The sequence below is a fragment of the Erinaceus europaeus genome, chromosome 13 (genome assembly GCF_950295315.1).
Source record: "Erinaceus europaeus chromosome 13, mEriEur2.1, whole genome shotgun sequence".
Classification (NCBI taxonomy): domain Eukaryota; kingdom Metazoa; phylum Chordata; class Mammalia; order Eulipotyphla; family Erinaceidae; genus Erinaceus; species Erinaceus europaeus.
Window position 1 is genome coordinate 64,453,151 of NC_080174.1, and position 23,945 is coordinate 64,477,095.

Here is a 23,945-nt window from a genome sequence, read left to right on the forward strand (position 1 = left end):
ATCCTTACGCTGGTCCTTGTGCTTTGCGCCATGTGCGCTTAACCCACTGCGCCACTGCCCGACTCCCGATCTTTTTCATTTTATCATTCCAAAAGACACTACTAATTAGCCAGAAGAGAGTATACCTCCTCTGATCCCACTCTATTTGAACATCCTCTGAGTCACTCCTTCTAGCGCCACCCAAGTTTAATCCACACCACTGCTTACACATAATGTAAATACTTTATTTAATCTAAGCATTTGTCAATGTTTGTTCAGCTGTCTCGGTGCCCTGGTATCTTTCATTATACTTTTAATTAGCTCAATTGATTCTGAGAGTGGAGGTAAACTAAGGTTTGAGCCCAGTATTTATAAGGAAGATGGATGGAGGTGGAGTAGAGAAGTAGGTGGTGAATGTACCAGTGCAAACTCATAACCAGAAATGGAAAAAGTTAGTTTACTGCCTTCTACTGAGGAGAAATATTCTAAGCTACTTAGAACATGATTTGTCTTACTGATTCAACCTGAGGTTAATATCAAGCTTCCAGAGGGGAGGAACTTAATTTATGGATAGTTTACATAAAATGATATGGTCTAACTTCATGCATTAGTCATCCTCACCAGACAATCTTATTTAATGACTCCTATGAGACAGCAGTTTCTTAGGTTTCTTCTTTTTCTCATATCCACTCATTTCTGACTTTAAACAACATTTCTCTTTTAACCCCAAATTTATTTCTCTATTTGAAGCTTTGCTTCTGTCTACATAGCAAACATCTACTCATTTATTCACAATTAAATATTAGCTTTGTCTTTAAGGGTGAAGCTTTCTTTGGTGCTCCCATGCCCACCCAATGGGACAGAGTTCCGTTTTGCTCCTCTCAGGGCACATGTACAAATCCCTACCAAACTGTATTGGAACTGTTTACATGGCTGCTTCTCCAGGTGCCTAGGAGCACACTGAAGGTAGAGTTCGTATTCCCTTTTGACTTCTCTTGTATTCAGCCCAAATACCTGGTATAAAACAGGTGCTTAACAGATGATTACTGACTGCTATTTAAATGCACATGGTAACCAACACCCAAGTGTTGTCATTAAAAAATAGTGTTGCTGAGAGCTTCCTGGTGGCCTTTGTATAGTTCTGCCAGTTTAATACATGCAATATGAAGTACTGCATAGATATATCCAGGGTATCTAGAAAGCTTTTACAGTGCTGGGGATTATAGAAGGGGATTTTATGGATTTTTTTTTTTCCTGGGCTTGCCTTGTTTAAAATTCACTTCTCATTTTCTGATTTCTTCTTGGAATAAAGGAGGAAAGGATCAGCCTCATTTGTCTAAATGGTCATGGGGCATGGGAAGCTTTGAACATCTTGCTGTTGTAGTACCACTAATGACAAATCAAGATTTTTGTAAGACTATATTGCAATTGCACCGAGGACTATGTCGTTTTGCTTTATTTGTTTGTTTTACTAGAGCATTACACAGCTCTGGCTTACAGTGGTCTAAGGGATTGAACCTGGGACTTCAAAGCTTCAGGCATGAAAATCTTTTGCATAACCTTTATGCTATTTCCCCAGCCTTAGGGCTGTGCTTCTTTCAGGGAATTCATAACCCAGATGAGATTCAGGATAGATCATGATCAAAGCAAACTGCTCACTGCTTTAAGCAGTCTGTTTCTTAAGCATCTATCCTTGAGTTGTATACCATCTCCTCTTAGAGGGTTCTTCTGTTCTGCTGCCTCTCTGTAATCTCCCAAAGTGCTGAATTATTATTCTTTCTTTATATTGACACTCAATCTTGTACATAATAATCACTGTTTTGAGAATATTTGCTTCATGGCAATTTGTGCATGATCTCCTCAGCTAGGCAGATATGACCATTGTTTCCATTTAATAGGGAAAAAAGTAGAGTAAGAGAAACTAAATAACTTCATGTAGGCACATAGGAAATAAACTATGGAACATCAGATGAACTCAGATCATCTGTGTCAATCAGGGTTTAAGCTTTTCCTCTCCACTATGTCCCAGAGTCCACTCCCCCCATTTGCTATGGCTATGACATTTTTTAGGGGGTGGAAAGGAGTGCTTCTTCATTTTTTGACACTCTGAGACTTGTGTTTCTTTCCAAGGCTGTTGGCCCCCAAGCCTCCATTTCCATTCTGGCAGGTATCCAGCCCTTTTTTCTTTCTTGTCCTATGGCCTAGAAGGTAAAGGTACTTTAAAGAAGCATTTCAGACTCCCATGTATATGAGAGATGAGGGGATACCCAAGACTTATAAGAGATGGTGGTGGGTCGGAGCCAAAAATCTTCAGGCCTGTAGCTAAGTCTTCCTACTTTTTCACTCTATCATCTATATGTAAGTGGCTCAGAGACATTCCTGGTTCTGGACTTAAATGGCATTGATCCACGTCTTATGTTAAAACCTGGTAACTACTGCCTCAGTTTCTTCTGACAAATAATCTCAGTTTTCTCCTTTTTTTAAGAAAGTTTTTTTGATACATATATTTTTAGATTTTCATTATATTTATTTATTAGTGAGAGATAGGAAGAGAGAGAGAGAAAGAGAACTAGAACATCACTTTGGTATATGTATTGTTGAGGACAGAACTTGGGACCTCATGCTAGAGAACGCAATGCTTTATCTATTGCACCACTTCTCGGACCACAATGTCCATCTTCTTAAATGCAGGACTTAGACTTTTCTCTCATACTTGTCTGCTACTTAGCTGAGATCTGCAGAGTTGGAAAGAATATGAGTGTTAGCTGTGATGTCTAGGGTTTACCCAGTGGTCCTCCAAAAGAATCAGGAACTTCCGATTACCTGAATAACTTGGTAGAATATGAAAATTTCACCCTATCTCAGGAAAGCTGGCGAGACTGATCCATCCTCCTCTTTACTAGTGATTTAACAATGACCTTAAAAATTATAACGGGGTATAATTCCACACCATTTCTACTACCAGGGTTCTGTGTTCCCATCCCCCTCTAGTGGAAACTGTAATAGTTCTCTCAAGGTAACAGATATGGGTTGACTTTATATTTATATCTATATTTTAGCCCATTTTAAATTAGTGATTTAATATTGATTGATAAGATGATAAGGTAATAGGGTATAATTCCATACAGTTCCCACCACCAGTTCTGTGTCCCATCTCCCTCTATTGGAAACTTCTCTACTGTTTACTCTTCTAGGAATATGGATTAAAATTCTTTGTGAGGTGCTAAAGGTGGGAGTTTTAATTTCTGTAACTGTTTCTCTGCTGGACACATACATTGACAGATTAATCTAGACCCCCAATCTGTTTCTTTTTCCCTAGTTGTGTAGGGCTCTGGAGATGTGAGATTCCAGGAAGCATTGGTGAGGTCATCTGCCCAGGAAAGTCAGGATGGAATCTTAGTAGCATCTAGAACTTGGTGGCTGAGGCTGCATTGCTTCTGCAAATGTCTCAGCTATAGTTAGTAAGGTTAGCTAAGATCAGTATTTGTAGATATTTGTTGTTTTAGGGGATAGTCTGTTCTGTTTCCTGTTTTTCCATGGTCACGCCTCCTAGAAGTCCTGACCTCTCCTTCAGGCTATTACTGTAAGTATCTAATCTATTAGTTTCTTCTACTAGTTTGTGAATTCTTAAAAAACAGCACTTACAAGTTATAAATCCTATTTATTGCTACTGAAACAGAATGTAAACCCACTGCCCTGTGCCACAGAATGCCAATGTTACCAGCTTTTGCAAGAAGAGAAAGATTCTTTGCAGTCTGGAGTGCAATAGAGGCAGGAACAACACTCAGATCTATCTCCCTGTTCCTTTGCTAAAGAAATATTCATAAAGGTAGTATACAAATATAAGGAGGCAATGGAAGACTAGGAGGTGGGTTCCAAGGCAAATAGGACAGAAACTTGTGGTATCTGGATTACAGACTCTTAAGAGGGAAATTCAGATCATGCTGAATTTCCCTCTTAAAAGCATGTAGTAAGCCTGAAGCTGTATTTGGCCTGAAGACAACTGAAAAAAAAAATTGGAGGGGGGTGAGTGAGTTTCTTGCTTGCTTCTTGTTTGCCCTTCCCTTCCCTTCCCTTCCCTTCCCTTCCCTTCCCTTCCCTTCCCCTTCCCCTTCCCCTTCCTTCCTTCCTTCCTTCCTTCCTTCCTTCCTTCCTTCCTTCCTTCCTTCCCTTTCTCCCTCCCCCTTCCTTCCTTCCTTCCTTTCTTTCTTTCTTTCTTTCTTTCTTTCTTTCTTTCTTTCTTTCTTTCTCCCTTTTCTTTCCTTTACTTCTCTTTTCTTTCTTGTCGTTATTGGGGATTCACTGATCCAGGCTAGCTTTTTCATTCAAAAAGAGAAAGACAAAAAGGGATATACATACAGTACTGAAACTTCCTCCAATGTGCTGGGAGTGGGGGGTGGGAGTGGGAGGTGGGGTCAGGCTCTAAACTTGGTCATCAACATGACAAAAGTAGCTATTTTGCTGGCCATGGGGGTGAGTTTCTGTACCATGTCCTTTGTAGAATCAGTTTTAAGTGCTCCTTGCAAAAACAGTTCCTGTGAACAGAGCACAAAGAGTTAGGCATTGTTGGCTTAACCCAATTTATCAATTTCAGTTCATCCCCTTATAGCCAAATCCAATAGCCTTATTTCTTTGGGGCAATGGTTTCACTACATGGTTTAAATTATTATCCTGTGCCTGGTTAATGGAGCTTTAGGATTCCACCATTGTCCTCGTACTCATCATTGTCAGAGTAACTTTTGAGAGCTTGGACCAGTTCATATCACCCCTCTGTTCACAGTGCTTCCATTTTAGCTAAGGTCCTTTCAACAACCCACATAACTCCACTCTCTAACCTTATCTTCCTATTCTCCTCTTTTGTTCACCTTGTTGTGGTTTTTCTGGTCTTTTCATTATTTGTAATGCTTCAGGAATGCTTTCACCTGGAATACACTTTCCTGGTAAACAACATGACTGACTTCCTCACTTCTTTCAAGTTTCTGATTAAAGTTTCTTATGAATTGGGTTCAATTTTAAAGTCCATGGTTCAATTTTAAAGACTATCTTATATAACTGGAATGCTATGATTCTACCTCCATTTTTCTTCCACAAAAATCCCGTTTGTTACCCCTAGTTCTTTGCTCCTGATGTGTAGGGTCTTCTTTCTTTCTTTTTAGTATTTATTTATTTATTTCCTTTTTGTTGCCCTTGTTTTTGTTATTGTTGTAGTTATTACTGTTGTTGTTATTGATGTCATCATTGTTGGATAGGACAGAAAGAAATGGAGAGAGGAGGGGAAGACAGGGGGAGAGAAAGATAAGACATCTGCAGACCTGTTTCACCATCTGTGAAGCGACTCCCCTGCAGGTGGGGAGCCGGGGGCTTGAACTGGGATCCTAACCGGTCCTTGTGCTTTGCACCACGTGCGCTTAGCCCGCTGCTACCCCAACTTTCTTTCTTTCTTTCTTTCTTCCTTTCTTTTTGTACCAACTTTCTTATGCTTGTCACCTTTCTCCCACTAGTTAACAGCTCTAAGAGGGAAAGGCATTCTACCTACCTTTATCCTTTCTGTTCACTGATACATCCCAAGCACTAAAACAGTGTCTGAGAATCATAGTCTTGACTGGAAAATATTTGCAGGATGTATGAATAAGTACATTTCTTAATCTTCAGAATCATGCTAGAGTACAGAGAAGAGGTACAGTCATGTTTTGAATTCCCAGTGCCTAGAAATGCATGGCAAATGGCAGGTGTTCACTGTTTGCTTAAGGAACTGTGTACTTAGCTCTTTAACCACCAGAGGTTTTTTTTTTTTTTTTAATCTGATCCCTGACTACGTCAAAAAAAGACTCGCAGGGCCAATACACTAGGCCTTTCCTTTTCTTCTCATTCAATCAACCTTAGATTCATCTAGCAAATATCAACTATCTACAGAAAGTTCAAAAGAGTGCTTGGTGCTATATATGTGACTAATATGAATGAAGCAACAGTAAATAATACCTCTGAATGTAATTACATGAGAATGTAATTAAGTGTGAAATTACAGGTCAGATTAACAGACTGTATAGAGAATCAGTGAACACTGACGGTAGAAGCAAATTCCAAACTTCACAAATTGCTTCCTTCTAAACCTCCCACCTGTTGAAAGCAAGAACCGTCACCTAGGCAGCTACTTCAGAATTAGAAGGGCCTTTAGATTTCCAATTCTTTTGTTTTTAAATGGAAACTAATACCATGACCCCAAAGGCATAGGGCTGACATAGCTCTTCAAGAACAAGGTGACCTGAAGTTAATAAACTGTGTTAGGTAGAAGACAATAACTCATACTGCCTCATAGGAACTGCTTTGCAGAAACCATAAATATAACTGTTTTGCAAGAAGTAACATTATATAGAAACTCACTTAGATCCCACCACCCCATTCCTGCTTGTCTTTTTTACATTTAAACAGACAGGGAAGTCTAAAGACAGCTAGGATCTATGCTTTAGGAGGAAATGCCCAGAAACACATCTCTATCTAAGAAGCCAGATGGTTTGAGGTCCTCCAAGTCCCTAACCTCTTGAGACTTACTTTCTATCTTTCCTCAAGACCCTCATTTTTTTGTCCTTAAACCACCTGTTGCTTTTCAAGAATCAGACATGATTTAAGTTTTCAGTCTCTGGGAAGGCAGCTCAGGGGTTGAGTGGAGACCTCTCAAATGCTTACGCCAGAGCATGGATGCACTGGTGTAATCCTTCTCTCATAATAAATAAATATATAAGTAAATGTAAAAGAAAAAAAAATCTAGTCCCTCTCCTTTTTCCTGTACCGATTTTCCCTGAAACAAGGAATTAACCTGAGCTTTGCTTCTTCCATTGCATACAGGATTGCAGTAAATCTTTCCCTTCTTGCAGAATCTTAAGGTGTGGCAGTGTTTGGCTTTCTAAGGATCCGGGAGTGGGTTCTCCGTACACTTCAAAACTAAGGCTTTGGAAAGGTCTAGGCAGAGATGGGTCTAGAACTCAAGGCTTGCCATATTCTAAAAGGAAAAGTATACTGCAGATGCAAGGCGCCTTTGTTAGGGCTTATAGAATTAGCAGCGCGCCAAGTTGGAAATGGGATTCATTTTCCCAGAAAGGGTTAGGCCTTTATGGTGAGGTGACAGGGTTTGAGGGTGAGGGGCAAGGTCACCAGGGGTCATTTCCCTGGAGCAGGGGCCCCGGGAATCCGTGAGCAGAGTCTAACACTGAGATCCTTGAGGGTTCTCAACCGCAGAGTCGCCCTGCCTCCCACACTTTGAAGTTGCCACTCTCAGGGAGAAGCCTCCAAATAGGTGGGCGCAGTTGGCAACAAGATGAAGGATCTGTGAGCGGAAGGAACCCTCGCGTCCCAGGGCACTACTTGTCCCAGCGGAGGGATCCCGTGCGTCGCTGCGGTCGTGACCGTGAAGAAATCATGACGCCGCTGACGCCGCGCTGTTGGCGCAGCGACGTCGCGGGAGGTGGGGGCGGCGGCAGTGTAGGAGGGGGAGCGGGAGGGGAAGTAGTTCCGGGTGCGCGGCCCCGGATGTTGGCTGCTCCCGCTGCCGCCGCCGCTCTAGGCGCTGCTCGGGGCCTCGGCAGCTCTCACCTGGCGCCGTTGGGACCTTTCCCGGGGGGCGGAGACGCACGCAGCGGCCGGGGGCTCGGCCGGGCCGTCCCGGCCTGTGCAGCCTGAGGTGAGCGTTCCCCGCTGGGGTGGCCGGGCCGGGCTGGGCCGGGCCGGGCCGGGCCGGCGAGCGAGGAGGCGGGGCTGGGGCATCTCCCGGGACGGAGGCTGGAGCTGCTCTCCGCGAGACGCTCTCTGGCTTCTCTCGACTGTGGCCGCGCCACGGGGCGGGGGGCTGGCGGCGGGCGGGGTGGGGGGCTCGGGCCCGGCCGCGGCCGGGCGGGAGGCCAGGGCTGGTTCCTCCCTCCCCCGCGGCGCTTCTCAGCTGCTGCTGCCCCTCAGCCGGGAAGCGGCGGCTCTGCGCCTCCCGCCCCTCCCCCAGGCGGGGCCGGGGCCGGGGCCGGGGCCGGGGCCGGGGCCGGGGCCGGGGCCGGGGCCGGGGCCGGGGAGTCACACGGGGCTCCGGGGTCGCCGGGGCCGGAGACAGCGACCTGTTTCTCGCTGCGACCTGCTCTCCGGCCGGGCCTCGACCCCCGGCCCCGGCACGAGCCGGCGGCTTCCCTTCCAGCTTGAGTGGAGGGCGCATTTTTGCCGGCGAGGCGGCAGCTCCCGGAGTCTTGGGGGGCCTTGGGGCTGAGGAGGCCTGTGCGAGGGGCCTGCGTCCCCACCCATCCTGTCGCCGTGTCCTTTGCGGGCGATGGGGCAGAGGCGGCCGCTCCATGCGGACGTGTTGCTGTCCTGTGTGTGTTGCATCCTGCCCACGTGGTAGGGTGTCTCCCCGCTCCCCCTCTTTTTTTTTTTTTTTTTTTCTTTTTGCAGCTGGTGAGAAGGGAGGTTTAACCGGGTGGTTTTTCCTCTGTGATTTCCTCCGAGGTGGTGTGGATGGTGTTAAGGTCAGACTGCTTTGCGGAGACCAACTGCTGACCTGTTGGAATAAGGGAGTTTTGAACTCTCCAAAATTGAGACTAGCAGGGGCCATAACGGGACGTTGTACTGACATCTTTCTTTCTCATCAGCTGCTCTGTTTTTTTTTTTTTTTTAATTATATTGCTAAATCCTAAAGCGAGTATAAACTAGCTGCTGATGCATTGAGGTGCATAGTTTTTACTTACTTATTTATTTATTTTTTTGTGCAGTCCATGTCTTTTGTGTATAGTTGGATTCCTGAATGAGCTGAATTAGGCCGGCTGGATAGAGATTGCTGGGCATTTCTGTTTTTTTTTTTGTTTGTTTTTTTTGCTAGATGTCTGCCCGATCCCTCCCCTCCATGAGTCTTCATGCATTGCAAGGCAGCACTAGATCGTTTTGACTTAATCACTTATTTTGTGCGAGCTCTTTGATTTCTCTTTCTCTTGTTGAAATGTTTTTGAAACTTGTTTGGTAACATGTTTTGAGCAGTTTCTTAATGTCTCTTCTAAGTTAAGGTTTCCATTTTTTTCCTGTGTTCTGCTCTTTTGTGGCCACAAATTGCTGTTTCTCACAAGTGGCAGTGAGAAAAGCCTTTTATTCTTTCTAGATCGTAGCAACTTCTCTTCATTTTTCTGTTGGGGTGGTGTATGTAGATGTGATTGAGCTTTTTAATTTGTGTTTCATGGAGTTGAGATAAGTCTGGGTTTTGTGCTGCTAAAAGTAACATCGATGGTCAAGCACTTATTTGGCATTTTTGGATGGGACCAGTATGTGTCTACTTTGTTTTTTGGTTCATTAGTTTGGGTGAAATAGAATATTAATAATTTGAAATCACTTTTTAGATTTCAAAACAACCATGCTTATTACACTTTGTTGAATTAAGTATTTGTGAAGCTTCCCCTGTGCAGGTGGGGAGTGGAACTTAGGTCCTGCACATTGTAACACACGCACTCACCATGGCATGGTCCCTCTTGATTTGTTTTCCACATTGTACATTCCCATTGAGAGAGAATGCCTTCAAAAAAAAAAAAAAAACAATCTGGTATCGTTATTAGCATAGTATTTTTAATAAAAATATTCTGTTTTATTCTTTGATTATGCTAGATATTGGTGGGAATGTTTTTCTGATGCATCCAGATGATATCCCCTATTTTTATAGTAGTCAGTAAGCATTTGTGTACTTTTGCAGAATACTGCGCTTTGGTATGAAATAATCTGTGGAAATAGAAACAGCCCAGGAGATTGGATAAAACACTGGACTCTCAAGCATGAGATCTTGTGTTCAGCCCCTAGCATCACATGCTGAAGAGAGGCTCTTCCCCTCTCTCTCTCAAATAAATCTTAAACAAAACCCACAAAGAATAAAATATGTATGTGGTCTCTTTTGAACACTCCCACCTCTGTTTGGGAAACAACACATATCATTCATAATTACCAAGCAACTTCAAACTCCTGATCAAGATGACAGTTCATAGTCAAGAGTATAAGAGAGATTTTAAAAAAGAAAAAAAAGTGAGAATTTTTCTTCAGATGGAAAGATTCTCCAGGGGAGTAAAGATCTTTGTGCAAGCAGAGTCATGGCAATATACAAGGATTTAGCTGTCTGGCACAAAGAACCTGTATTGGTGAATAATAATGAATTTAGGATTGGTAAGAGGACAGTGTTTATCAAGGACATAGATCTTTATTTGATCTGGTACCATAATGGTTTTGAAGAATGAGATATAAGATGATTCATATTACATTATTCCTAAGAATTTTTTTTTTTTTTTAAAATCAGTTTGCTTAGTGTCATGGGAGTGAGGAGACTGACTAAAATGCTTTTAAAATATTTTTTTGAAATAAGGTAGTGGTCCAACATAAATCAGTAATTACTGGTATGATAGTTTAGTTAATTGATTACTTACTGTATGCCAGTCACTGTCCTAAACTCTACATATATTTAACTCATACAATCTCCTTAACCAACTCTTATTATCCCTACTTGAAAGCTGATACAGTGAGGTTAAGTAACTTGCCCAAAGCCTAATAGAAAGCAGGCAATAAAGCCAGGTGTTTTTTTTTTTTTTTTTGTACCACTAATGCAATTGGGGGCTCTGTTTGCATGACCCCAGTTTCTGGTGGTTATTTTATTGGACAGAGGTGAGAAACAAGAAGAGACTGAAGAAAAGATACCTGTAGCACTGCTCCATTGCTCATGATGCATCTCCTCTGCAAGTGTGTGTGGACTTGAACCCAGGTTTTCAAATTTTGTAACGTGCACTCTACTGTGTGAGCCACCTCCTGGACCTGACAAAACCAGGCTTGTTTGTTTGTTTGTTTGTTTTTACCAGAGTACTGCTCCCCTCTGGCTTACAGTAGTGTTGGATATTGAACCTGGGACCTTTGGTGCCTCAGGCATGAAAGACTACATAACCATTGTGCTGTATCCCCCAGCCCAAGAAGTCAGCTTTTGCACTGTCTGACTCATACATGTAATGACTACATTATACTATCTTTTTAAAATTTTTGAAAAATTTATTTATTCCCTTTTGTTGTCCTTGTATTATTATTGTTGTTGTCATTGTTGGATAGGACAGAGAAATGGAGAGAGGAGGGGAAGACAGAGGAGGAGAGAAAGATAGACACCTGCAGACCTGCTTCACAGCCTGTGAAGCAACTTCCCTGCAGTTGGGGAGCTGGAGGCTCAAACCGGAATCCTTAAACTGGACCATGCATGCACTTTGTTCCACGTGTGCTTAACCCGCTGCGCTACCGCCTGACTTCCCTTACATTATACTATGTTAAGAAAGAATGTATAGAACATAGGAGATATATGTGTAAGTGAAAAGTAATTTGAACTTAGTGATGAAAGTGAATGACCAAATGAAACATTAAAGGATTAAAGCTTAGCATTCTGGGAATTTCGCTGCTAATAGTGAGGAAACTAGAAAAGTATATTGTAAAGCAAAATTTCAGTTTGGTTATGGACAATCCTAGATGGCACACAATTTTTCAATAGTAGTTGGTCTTCTACCACTTCTGATAATCTTCTCTCACTGCTTTGGCACTGGAAATGCAGACTGGTTTAGTGCTAATGTAAAGAAAAGAATTAGAAAAACATCTAATCAGAAGAAAAAATGTATGCCGCATTGCAAAGCCACCTAGAAATTATTTGTTTTGATTGTTCCATACCATGGCTTCCCTGCCTTAGTGTAGATAATTAGGGAAATGACTAGAGTAGTCCTGTGCAGAGGTCTGAGATGGTGACTAGAGAGATGAAATTTAGAGTGCGCTGACAAGGGCTGTAGGTGGTTGTTAAGAAACATGAGTGAGTTTTGAGAAGTAAGTAGAATGGAGAGTGAGCTTTGATGCTTAAAACTTTTGGTGATAGAGGCTAATGGGTAAAATACTCAGAAAATCCAGCAAGTGTGTGAGTGCCACAGAAGCCCAGAATAGGAAGGAGAATGTGTTTGAGAGTATCAAATGTAGGGGCCAGGTGTTGGCACATCTGGTTGAGAGCACTTACTACAATGCATAAGGACCCAGGTTCAAGCCCATGGTCCCCACCTGCAGGAGGAAAGCTTCATGAGTGGTGAAGCAGTGCTATGGATGTCTGTCTGTCTCTCTCTCTCTCTCTCTCTCTCTCTCTCTCCCTTTCCCTTTAAATTACCTCTGTCTCTATCTAAAAAAAAAAAAGTATCAAATGTGGCTTTGAAGTTTCAGAACAATGATTATGATGATAGGGCAAGGACCAAGTGGTATTTTGTAATCTTAAAATTTTGAAAAGGATAAGAATAAATGCCAGACTTGTAGAGACATCATTTGGTGTGGTAATTCTTAGTGTTTTCTCCTAACCTTTTCTCTAGTCTCACTGTCCACATGTTAGACATGTTTAAGCATTAGTATACTAATATTTTTCTTAAAAAAAGAGAAACGTGTATGTATGCAGGTGATTTTTGTACTTCAATGATTTTCTCAAACATTAAATTAAAAAAAATTTATTGTCACCTAGGTTATCTCTGGGGTTCAGTGCCTGCTTGCCAAACCCACCTCCCCCAGCTGCCATTTTTCTCTTTATAGGACTGAAAGAAGTTGGTGTGGTGGGGTGAGGGGGTGGTGGTGGTGGGATAGAGAGGGAGAAAATTCTTGCAGCACTGCCTCATCTCTTGTGAAGTTTCCCCCCTGCAGGTGTGTGTGGGGGGCAGGAATTTGAAACAGAATCCTTGTGTATTGTAACATACGCATTCAACAGGGTGTGCCACTTCCCAGGCCCCCTTTCAAGGTTCTTATTCTTTGCTTAGTTTTATTGAGGTATAATTTATGTTCTCTATGACTCACTCATTTTAAAGCATATATATTTACCAAGTTAAGCAGCCAATGGCACAATATTTTCTTTTTCTTTTATTAGTGATTCAATATTAATTTACAAAATTACATGTCAACAGGAATATTCCCACCACCAGAGTTCTGAATCCCTGATCCTTCCATTGCAGTCCAGCACGATTTTCCCAATATTGCAGACATAGGTTAACCTTGATCTCTACAACTATCTGTCTATATTTGTACATAATTGCCCCCCTTTTCCATCCAGGTCCAGTCCTCTCTTCCCCCTCCAAGCCACACATAGCCCTATTACTTAATCCAAATATCTCTCCCATTTTTGTCCTCTCTCTGGACAAAATTGAGTTCAGAGCCCTCTTGTCCTCTTCCTCTTATCACTTCTTCCCCACTGGGAGTATAGATCAGAGTTGTTCTGGGGTGCAGAATAGGAGTTCTGAATGCCACAGTATTTTCAATATTTCATCTTCCTCTGTACCCATTAGTATTCATTCCTATTCTCCCTTCCCCCAGGCCACCACCCCACTCCCTTTTATTGTCCATCTGTATACGTATGCTTATTCTGGACATGTCATATAAATGGGCTCATACATCATATGTCCTTTTTGTGTCTTCTTTCACTTAGTACATATTTCAAGGATTATCCATCTTGTATGTATTAATGTCCCATTCCTTTTTATAGTCACACCATCTTTTATGTCTCTATTTGTTCATCATTTGGTAGACATTTGGGTTGTTTATTCTTTAAAAAAATCTTCCTTTATCTTTACTTTTGTTCTCACTTTGCCAACTCCACCCCTCTTATGTCTTTTCTGTTACAGCCTTTGCTATGCATTAAGCATGTAAAGATGACTAAGCATGGTGCTTGAACATTCACATAGTGTGTATTCTGGTTTTACATGTTTTCTCACATGTTCTCTTATTTTACAAAAACCTTGTGATATAGGCAAGCTTAAAACAAAATTATTTTTTTAATTGTGTGTGTGAAAGAGAGGGAGAGAGAGAGAGACCAACCCCAGAGACACAGCTCTGTCTTTTATGGGGTGCCAGGTTGATCCCAGGGCTTCATTCATGTGAGGCATACTTTCTTACATTGAATCACCTCCTTGACCCAAAGACTTAAACAAAACAAAACTTTTTTTAATATCTTTTTAAATTTATTGGATAGACAGAGCCAGAAATTGAGAGGGAAGGGGATATAGAGAGGGAGAGAGACAGAGACACCTGCAGTCCTGCTTTACAACTTGTGAAGATTTCTCCCTGCAAGTCCCTGGGTGGGGACTGGGGACTTGAACCTGGGTCCTTGCACACTATAATGTACGGTCAACCAGGTGTGCTACCACTGCGCCCCCCCCTTTTTTTTTTTCCTGAGATGAGATATTTGAAGTTTGGATTTGGTGATTTGCCCAAGATAGCACACTTAAGCCAGTTGTGGAGCAGTTAGGCTTTTTAGTCTGTCTATTGCTATTTGTACTATACTATGCTACCATTTTATTTTATTTACTAATATTTCCAGGACTTCAGTTATACATGCATGATTTCATGAGTGTTCCCTGGGCAATCACACTCCTGTGTGCTATGTAGGGACTTGAACCTGGGCCCTGTAACCTGGGTGTTTTACCAGATGAGCTCTCTCTCTGGTTCCCTTATGTTGCTATTCTAAGTTATTAGAGAATCTCTGGGAATTCCTGGAGGACTAGAGGGGCTAAGAAACCCCTTTACTTAGAGAATTAAAAAAAAAAAAACTTTTTGAGTAACTTCAACATGGAGATTTTTTTTTTTCCTTACCAGATCCTGTCACTAATTTGCTGTGCGATTTAAGTAAGTCATTTCAGATTCTCTCTTTCAGGAAGTTAGTGGGTAATAATTAATAATGTTGAGTAACAGTGATAATAATAATAAGTAACACTTTCCAAGGATTAAGTATGTACCTAAAAGTATTCTAAGCACTATATTGTGTATGTAATTCTCACAACTCCAAAGAGGTTAGCTTTTATTATCTTAAGTTTTACAAATATGGAAAACACAGAGAGGTTAAGTAGATTGCCTAAGGTTACATCCTTTGGAATGGAAAAAAACCCAGACTTGAACCCTCACAGTCTACTTTCAGAACTCAATAGCTCTTAATCTCTACACTGTACTGTTTCTGTACTGTTTATTTTGTTATGAATTAGAAGTTACATTTCAAGTAATGGCATGGCCACAGTATAAAGACTGAATTTTGAGTATAATTGGGGAAGCAAAAAACAAAATTAAGTTGACATTTCACCCACATCTTTAAATGTGAGCCTAACATAGTGTACAGAGATACATTTTGTTTCAGCATTCCAGGTACATTTTCAAACTTCTTTGTTAATAGCAACTCTACTCAGAAATTATCTTATTTTCAGTATGTCTCACTGTGGACTTTGTTACTCAGCTTTTCATATTGCCAGTATTCAGAAACATTGGCTTGAGACAGCTAAAGCACACTTATACTTCTCTGTAGCTTTCCTTTTACTGTGAGTTTGTTTTCTGTTTTGAAAAGATAGATAGCCTTTTAGTCCTAAATGGAGGCACTTTTTGCCTTCTCTACATCAAAATTTAGAAAACATCACCATAGTATTTTATAAAAACTGTCAGATTAGACCATCTTAATAGACATACGTAAAATATAGTGCCCAAATAAAAACAGTGTTTTGGTAAAAGATGGACTTACACTGAAATTGGAAAAGGCATCTGCTATACAGAGTTTTGGATTTAATAGAATTTGTTATAACCAGATCAGCAAAGCATTATTATTGTGGCCATCTGTTGGGATATTGAAATAGCTTTTTTTTTTTCTAATGGAACCAGATGTTGTATTTATATTTGTAACAATGGCATTCTAATTATTTTAAGTAACTTTTTGTAGTTATGTACCTTTTTTGTCTGCTGTTGTACTTGAACAAGTACTTGAACAAGTGTTAGCCTGAGACTGTAATGTCTTTCAAAGTTGCTAAGTACTTTTCTATAGAATTAACCAAAAATAACTGGAAGAGAAAACACATGAAGCCATGGAGGTGTGTGGGTCAGTGGTAAGAGCACAGGACTGCCATGCCTGAGGTCCCAGGTTCCATCCCTGGTACCACATATGCCAGAGCTATGTGCTGCTCAGGTCTTTCTCCGGCTTAACAAACAGACAAACCAAAAAACCCAAGCAAGTCAAACTTAAGTAGTGTAACAAATTAAAATATAGTAGAAATTAGAATATGGTATAGGACAATTAGAACCATATTCAGTAAGAACTCTTACTTTGACTGTTAATAAACCTAGTTTCTAATAATTACTAGACCACTCCAGTTGTTTTAAGCATTTTATCATAAACTAAAGTCATTCCTTTTTTTTTTTTTAATTACCTTCACATAATAATATGGAAAGGGATCATTAATTCCACTGAAGAGTTGGCTAATTATTTCAAAATGATCTTGTATGTGAAAATTTTTTACCTAGTAAGCTGACTTCCAGGTGTTTTTTTTTTTTTTTTTTTTAGTGCGGGTAGAAAGCTAAAATCTGAGTTCTGCTGAGCTATAGTCCTGTCCTGGTGGTATAGTGGTATCAAGGAAAGAAGACTGATCTTTTGATTGGTAGGGTATGATGCTGCTGTGGCCTTATTAAAGATCTTGGAATTTGGGATCAGCTTTTTCCCTAAGGTTGAGACCTCTCCTTACTGTGTTTTGAGACATATTTATGAAAGGGATGGACAAGAGTGGAGAGGACTGCTAGAATTCATTAATAATATTTTCAAAATCTGTTTGCTTATAGAGACATGGGATTGTGAGAGGAGTGCAATGTATTAAAATGGGTTAATTGTTAAAATTACTGAATTAAAAATAACCAGAAGGTTTTATGGTTTGGCTATAGAACTTGTGGAAATTCTAGATATAGCACTCATATATGTAATAGTAAGGAGTAGGCTGACTCTTTGAATGAAAGTGAAGTCAATTTAAGATTATGAGAATAGGGGGCTGGATGGTGGTCCACCTGGTTGAGCTCACATGTACAGTGTGCAGGGACTTGAATTCAAGCCCCTGGTTCCCCCTTGCAGGGGAAAGCTTTGTGAATGGTAAAGCAGTGCTGCAGGTGTCTCTGTCTCTCTTCCCTCTCTACCTCCCCTTCTCTTTCCATTTCTGACTGTCTCTATCCAATAAATAAATAAAGATAATTAAAAAATCCAGAATAATAAGATTGTCAGAATAGTAGGTAAATGATAATATGGCATGCGTTTCTGTTAGTCTGTCAGTCTCTGCCATGTTTGGCCTATCATTTATGTTTGTAGATAACAATCAACATCAGAAATTACACCTTTGTGGGATGGTTAGTGGCTCACCCAGTAGAGCATACAGACTACTAGACCCAGGTTCCAGTCCCCATTCCTACCTGCATGGAGAGAAGCTTCATGAGCAGTGGAGCACTGCTGTAGGTATTTCTCTTTTCTGTCTTCTCCATCTTTCTCTCTCTGTATCCCTCACCTTTATCATAAAGGAATAAAAAGGAAAAATTGTCTTCCAGGAACAGTGGAGTTGTGTAGATACTAAGACCCAGTGATAAACCCTGGTGGCACATACAGCACACATGATGTGGGAAGAGGAGGGAGAGGATGAAGTCACATCTTTGCATGATAGGAAAAGTTACATTTTATGTTTAGTATGGAGTTTGCTTTGTAAACATTTCCATCTTACATTTGAATAGTACATTTTTGAAAAGCATTTTCTTTGATCCACTGGATTTTGAAACCTCACTATATCCCTGTAATAAAGGTAGGGCACAAATGTAGAAAATATGAATTATAAGTCAAGGTTACTATTATACAATTATTTAGTAGTGGAACAGAGATAGAAATACAGATTTTGCATCCAATTTCTATTCGACACTTGTACTCTTAAATTTAGGCCCATTTCTAATCAATCATTAGACATTGAATCTGCTTTATTTGTTTTAATCAAATTCCTGGAGCTTAAGAGGAGACAGAGTGAGAAGGGAGCTTTTTTTTTGCTACCACTGAGACTTCACCACTATAGGACTTTAAAAAAAATTTTGTACTTATAAAAAGGAAATATTGACTAAACCATAGGATAAGAGGGGTACAACTTCACACAATTCCCACCACCAGAACTCCGTATCCCATCCTCTCCCCTGATAGCTTTCCTATTCTTTAACCTCTGGGAGTATGGACCCAAGGTCATTGTGGGATGCAGAAGGTGGAAGGTCTGGCTTCTGTAATTGCTTCCCTGCTGAACATGAGCGTTGACAGGTTGATCCATACTCCCAGCCTGCCTCTCTCTTTCCATAGTGGGGAAGGGTTCTGGGGAATCGAAGCTCCAGGACATATTGGTGGGGTTGTCTGTCCAGGCAAGTCTGGTTGGCATCATGCTAGCATCTGGAACCTGGTGGCTGAAAAGAGAGTTACATACAAAGCAAAACAAATTGTTGACCAATCATGGACCTAAAGGCTGGAATAGTGCAGATGAAGAGTTGGGGGGGAGTGTCCTCCATTTTGTAGATAGCTACTAGGCATATTTTAGTTATATTCCAAAGGGCCTGTGGCTTTACTATTTTTTTTTTCTTTTTTCTCTTTTCTTTTTCCCCCTGAGCCTGAAGCATTTTAAGATAGGAAGAGAGAGGGAGTCGGACTGTAGCGCAGCGGGTTAAGCGCAGGTGGCGCAAAGCACAAGGACCGGCATAAGGATCCCGGTTCGAACCCCGGCTCCCCACCTGCAGGGGAGTCGCTTTACAGGTGGTGAAGCAGGTCTGCGGGTGTCTATCTTTCTCTCCTCCTCTCTGTCTTTTTCCCTCCTCTCTCCATTTCTCTCTGTCCTATCCAACAACGACAACAACAATAATAACTACAACAATAAAACAACAAGGGCAACAAAAGGGAATAAATAAATAAAATAAATATTAAAAAAAAAAAGATAGGAAGAGAGAGACTGAGACAGATAGTTGGAAAGAGGGAAAGGTGCCACAACACTGAAAATTCCCCAGTATGGTGGGTTACAGCCTGGGTCATTTGAATGACAAAGCAAACACCTTTCCAGGTGAACTATCCTGCGGACTCCAGAGGGGAGCTTATTAGGATTGCTAAATATCAGTTTTGGTCTTACTGTATGGAAGTACACATCTAAACAATTTAGACATTGAGAAATTGTACCTGATAATGCGTCAATTGAGGATGCTTGGGGTCCTATAGTAGTGTCAATCAACTGTTCTTGTTCTATGGGTAGGAAGGGTGATAAATATACAGAAGTTATAATTGCATGGAAAAAAAAAAGACCGAGCAAGGAAGCAGCATGGTGGCTAGTCTTTGTTTTCTCATTTGAACTTGTTTATGTTATTCAAATTCTCTAAACACAATTTCTATAGTCAGAAAAAATAAACATGACTTTTATTCAAATGAAAATTTGGAAACATTTGAAAGTAGTAACTTGGTGCTATCAAAATATTTAATTTTTCTAAAAATAAATCTTAAAAGGTTTTATTTGGGAGTCGGGTGGTAGTGTAGTGGTTAAGTGCAGGTGCAGAGCACAAGGACCGGCATAAGGATCCCGGTTCAAACCCCCCCCTTCTCCCCCCACTCCTCACCTGCAGAGGAGTCGCTTCACAAGCAGTGAAGCATATCTGCAGGTGTCTTATCTTTCTCTCCCCCTTTGTTTCCCCCTCCTCTCTCCATTTCTCTCTGTCCTGTCCAACAATGAAGACATCAATAACAACAGTAATAACCACAACAATAAAACAAGGGCAACAAAAAGGGAAAATGAATAAGTAAACATTCAAAAAGAAAGAAAAGTTTAAAAGATTTTATTTTACTTGAGTTAGAGGTGTCTCTCTCTCTCTCTCTTTCTCTCTCTTTCTCTCCCCCCCTCCCATATATGGAACTTGAGATGGAACTGGAAGCCTTAGTCATGCAAGTTATGTGCTCTATTCATGGAGCTATAGATACTTTCCTGGCTGCCTAAGTATTTTACATATAAATACAGAAGTATTTTACTTTCAAAAATACAAAGTTTTTTACTTTCTAGGCAATTTTATTAAACCATATAAATAATTTGATTACATTCTTATGGGTTGTGTTGTGGTTATATTAAGTGTTTTGGGTTTTTCTTGCATTAGATTTTTTTTTTTTTTTTTGGTCATTGCTGGGACTTCACTAGTTCAAAGTGACTTTTTTAAACAGAAACAGGCAGAGGCAGGAGAGGGACAAAGATAACACAACACTGAAGCTTTCCCCATTGTAGTAGGGGCTGGGCTTGAACCTGTTTCACATGCATGGAAAAGTAGGTACCCTCCCAGGTGAACTATGCTGGCTCTGCATTAGAATTTGGTCATTTAGCTCTGTTGATTAAGAAATTAGTTTCCCAAAAGTAACCAGGACCTTATGCTTACTTGCAGTATTTTATCAATAAATTACCTAAAAACACTCTTAATTTATAACAAAAACTGGACTTAAGGCTTCACTCATATGCTTGTTTCTTGGAAGGTACTGATAAAAACTAAGTTGTGTTCCTTTAAGGTTTTCTTCATTAAGGGACATTGGACTCATTAATTTTTCTTGCCTGTTTGCCTATTTAACCACTGTCTACTATTCCCTGGGCATTATAAAAAAATGTTGGGGACCACAGCCCAAGAGGTAGCACAGTTGATAAAGTGTTGGATTTTCTTTTCTTTTTTTTTTAATATTTTATTTAATTTATTTATTCCCTTTTGTTGCCCTTGTTGTTTTATTGTTGTAGTTATTATTGTTGTTGTCGTCGTTGTTGGATAGGACAGAGAGAAATGGAGAGAGGAGGGGAAGACAGAGAGGAGCAGAGAAAGATAGACACCTGCAGACCTGCTTCACCGCCTGTGAAGCGACTCCCCTGCAGGTGGGGAGCCGGGGTTCGAACCGGGATCCTTATGCCGGTCCTTGTACTTTGCGCCACCTGCGCTTAACCCGCTGTGCTACAGCCCGACTCCCTAAAGTGTTGGATTTTCAAGCACGAGGTTCAAAGTTCAACCCTCAGCATTCCATGTTCCAGAGTGGTGCTCTGGTTCTCTCTCCTTTTCATAAATCAGTATATCTTGAAAAATAGTATTGGGGATTCAAGCAAAGGACAGTGTCTCTGCCAGTAAATACTGTAGCTTTTAGTTAGGGAGAGACATCACAAATATTCTTGGCATGTGGAGGTATCCTGGGATATTTGTTGTTCCAGTGTAACCAAAAAGGCACAATGACTTGTTTCTTTTTAGAACTTAATGCACTTGTTGTGAAAACATGTTTACAAGGAGCTGATGGCTTCATAGTTATTCTCTGACTGGAAATTATTAGAAATCATTGATTTAAAGACTTATCATCTAAAGAGATTTTTTACTGAGATACATAACTTAGACATTGAGATTTGCTTTGGGAGCATAGTAAGAAATCCTGTATTGACTCTTAGGTCGGAGACAGTGTCTTATTTTGTCTCTTAGTCTCTGTACTTAGCAATGTATATGGCTGCTAATGATATATCATTATATATTCTCCATACTAATAATGAAAGGCTATTTTAGGTTTAGACTTAAATTTAATGGTTTTAATACTGGTACAACAAGTGTGTTATAGAAAAAGTTATCTTTTTTTTAAATATATATATATTTTTTTAAAAAAAAAATTTGAAGGATACTTTATTTTATTTTATTTTTTATTTATTTTTATTTTATTTCATTTTATTTATTTATTCCCTTTTGTTGCCCTTGTTTTATTGTTGTAGTTATTATTGTTGTTGTCGTTGTTGTTGGATAGGACAGAGAGAAACGGAGAGAGGAGGGGAAGACAGAGAGGGGGAGAGAAAGATAGACACCTGTAGACCTGCTTCACCGTCTGTGAAGCGACTCCCTTGCAGGTGGGGAGCCGGGGTTCGAACCGGGATCCTTATGCCGGTCCTTGTGCTTTGCGCCACCTGCGCTTAACCCGCTGCGCTATAGCCCGACTCCCTTAAATATATTTTTAAGATTTTTAATATTTATTTATTTTCCTTTTTGTTGCCCTTGTTGCTTTTTTTTTTATTGTTGTTGTAGTTATTATTGTTGTTATTGATGCTGTTGTAGTTAAATAGGACAGAGAGAAATGGAGAGAGAAGGGGAAGACAGAGGGGGGAGAGAAAGACAGACACCTGCAGACCTGCTTCACCGCCTGTGAAGCAACTCCCCTGCAGGTGGGGAGCCGGGGGCTCGAACTGGGATCCTTATGCCGGCCCTTGCGCTTCCCTCCATGTGCGCTTAATCCACTGCGCTACCACCCGACTCTCAGAAAGTTATCTCTTATACAAGATTTATAGTGCTACAATCTTGAGTTAAGTATTGTCTATTGAGCTACCTCAGTTAAACATTTGCTATCAACATATAGTCATTTCACTACTAACTAGCAATAGTTGAGGCAAAATTTACCTATTTCCCTCTAACTTCATCTCTTTTTTTCCCTATCTTCTTTCTGGTTCAGGGCATCCTAGCTTATCTTCTCTAACAAGACAACCCTTCAAATATTTGAAAGCATGTATTTGTTCAACAAATATTTCTTGAATATCTATACATGTAAGGATTTTTGTTTTGTTTGTTTTTCTCCTTGATAGAGAAAGAGAAGATAGGGGACAGACAGACAGGATGGGACACATAAGAGAACACACCCTAGGGGACACACACACATACACACACACACACACACACACACACACACACACGGGATGGGACACACAAAATAACACACCCTGGGGGGGGAAGAGAGAGACGCACACGCACACACATACCCTGAAGCTTCCTTCATTGTGATTAAGGCTGGACTGGAATCTGGGTTGTGCACAGGGCAAAGCTGCACACTATCCAAGTGAGCTGTTTTACTGTCCCACAAATAGTGTATTATCTAAAACAGTGTATTATCTAGAGCACGGGTGGAGCTCATTTGACCCTGCCAAGGCAACCAAATTTAAAATTTAAAAATTTTATTTTATAAAATTGCATGTCAACAGGAATTGGCGTATTGCACCAAAGTATAAGACTCTGGTGGGTGGGGATGGGGGAGAATACAAGTCCAAAAAGGATGACAGAGGACCTAGTGGGGGCTGTATTGTTATATGGAAACTGGGAGATGTTATGCATGTACAAACTATTGTATTTACTGTTTAATGTAAAACATTAATTCCCCAATAAAGAAATAAAACAAAAGAATTAGCTTTAAGATGACTAGTTGACTAATCAGTTTCTCTGACTAGAGAGAGGCAAAATATAATTATTTGAATATTTAATAGGCTTAGACTTTATGAAGAAAAAAAAATTGCATGTCAACAGGGGTTTAAATCCACACCATTCCCACCACTAGAGTTCTGAATCTTCAGTTTCTTCCTGCAATCCACAGTTCCTCTAAGTTATCTCTACAACTATCTGTCTATATTTATACATAATTGCCCCCTTTTTCTTTCTGATCCAATCCTCTCTTTCCCTCCAAGCCACTCATGACAACATTACTACCTCCATATGTCCCTCTTCTTTTCCTTCTCTCTCTCTGGGTGCTGATGGAGCTGGGTTCAGAGCCCTATTTATCTTCATCCTATCACTTCTCCCCTGCTGGGAGTATGGATCAAGGCTGTTTTGGGGAGCAGAAGGTAGGAATTCTGGCTTCTGTAATTGCTTCTCTGCTGAACATGGACCTTGGCAGGTTGATCCATACCCTCAGCCTGTTTTTGTCTTTCCCTAGTGGGCCAGAGCTCTCAACCAGAGCTTTTTTCATAGCAACATTAAGTATTATTTTTTATTATTTATTTTCTCTTTTGTTGCCCTTGTTTTTTATTGTTGTTGTAGTTTTTTTTTTTGTTGTTGTTATTGATGTCATCATTGTTAGGACAGAGAGAAATGGAGAGAGGAGAAGACAGAGGGGGAGAGAAAGATAGACACCTGCAGACCTGCTTCATCGCTTGTGAAGCGGCTCCCCTGCAGGTAGGGAGGGGGTGGCTGAAACCAGGATCCATACGCTGGTCCTTGCACTTCTTGCCATGTGCGCTTAACCTGCCACACTACGGCCACACTCCCTTAAGTACTATTTTTTAAGTTGATAATTTTGTATGGCATATATATATATATTCTATCTATCCCTTGGCAAAAAGAAA

At 40.6% G+C, this 23,945-nt stretch overlaps 1 protein-coding gene and 1 long non-coding RNA gene across 5 annotated transcripts in view; one reads left to right on the top strand and one right to left on the bottom strand.

Moving 5' to 3' along the window:
• Positions 1 to 2,493: 2,493 nt before the first annotated feature.
• On the bottom strand, positions 2,494 to 7,313 carry LOC132542887 (uncharacterized). The gene is made up of 3 exons (XR_009553855.1): positions 6,794 to 7,313; positions 4,467 to 4,514; positions 2,494 to 2,714 (listed from the first exon to the last, which is right to left on the bottom strand). It is a non-coding gene; the product is annotated as an uncharacterized LOC132542887 (long non-coding RNA).
• A 145-nt stretch (positions 7,314 to 7,458) lies between these two features.
• The window catches only part of FOXJ3 (forkhead box J3), a 108,881-nt gene continuing 92,394 nt past the window's right edge, over positions 7,459 to 23,945 (top strand). For 2 of the 4 annotated variants that reach the window (XM_016189577.2, XM_007526107.3), the window contains exon 1: positions 7,459 to 7,654. The gene's annotated coding sequence lies outside the window, so the exon portion shown is untranslated. Of the gene's footprint in view, positions 7,655 to 8,155; positions 9,402 to 14,591; positions 14,635 to 23,945 lie in introns of those variants that run through there. The other 2 variants (XM_060206101.1, XM_060206102.1) reach the window with 2 other exon arrangements.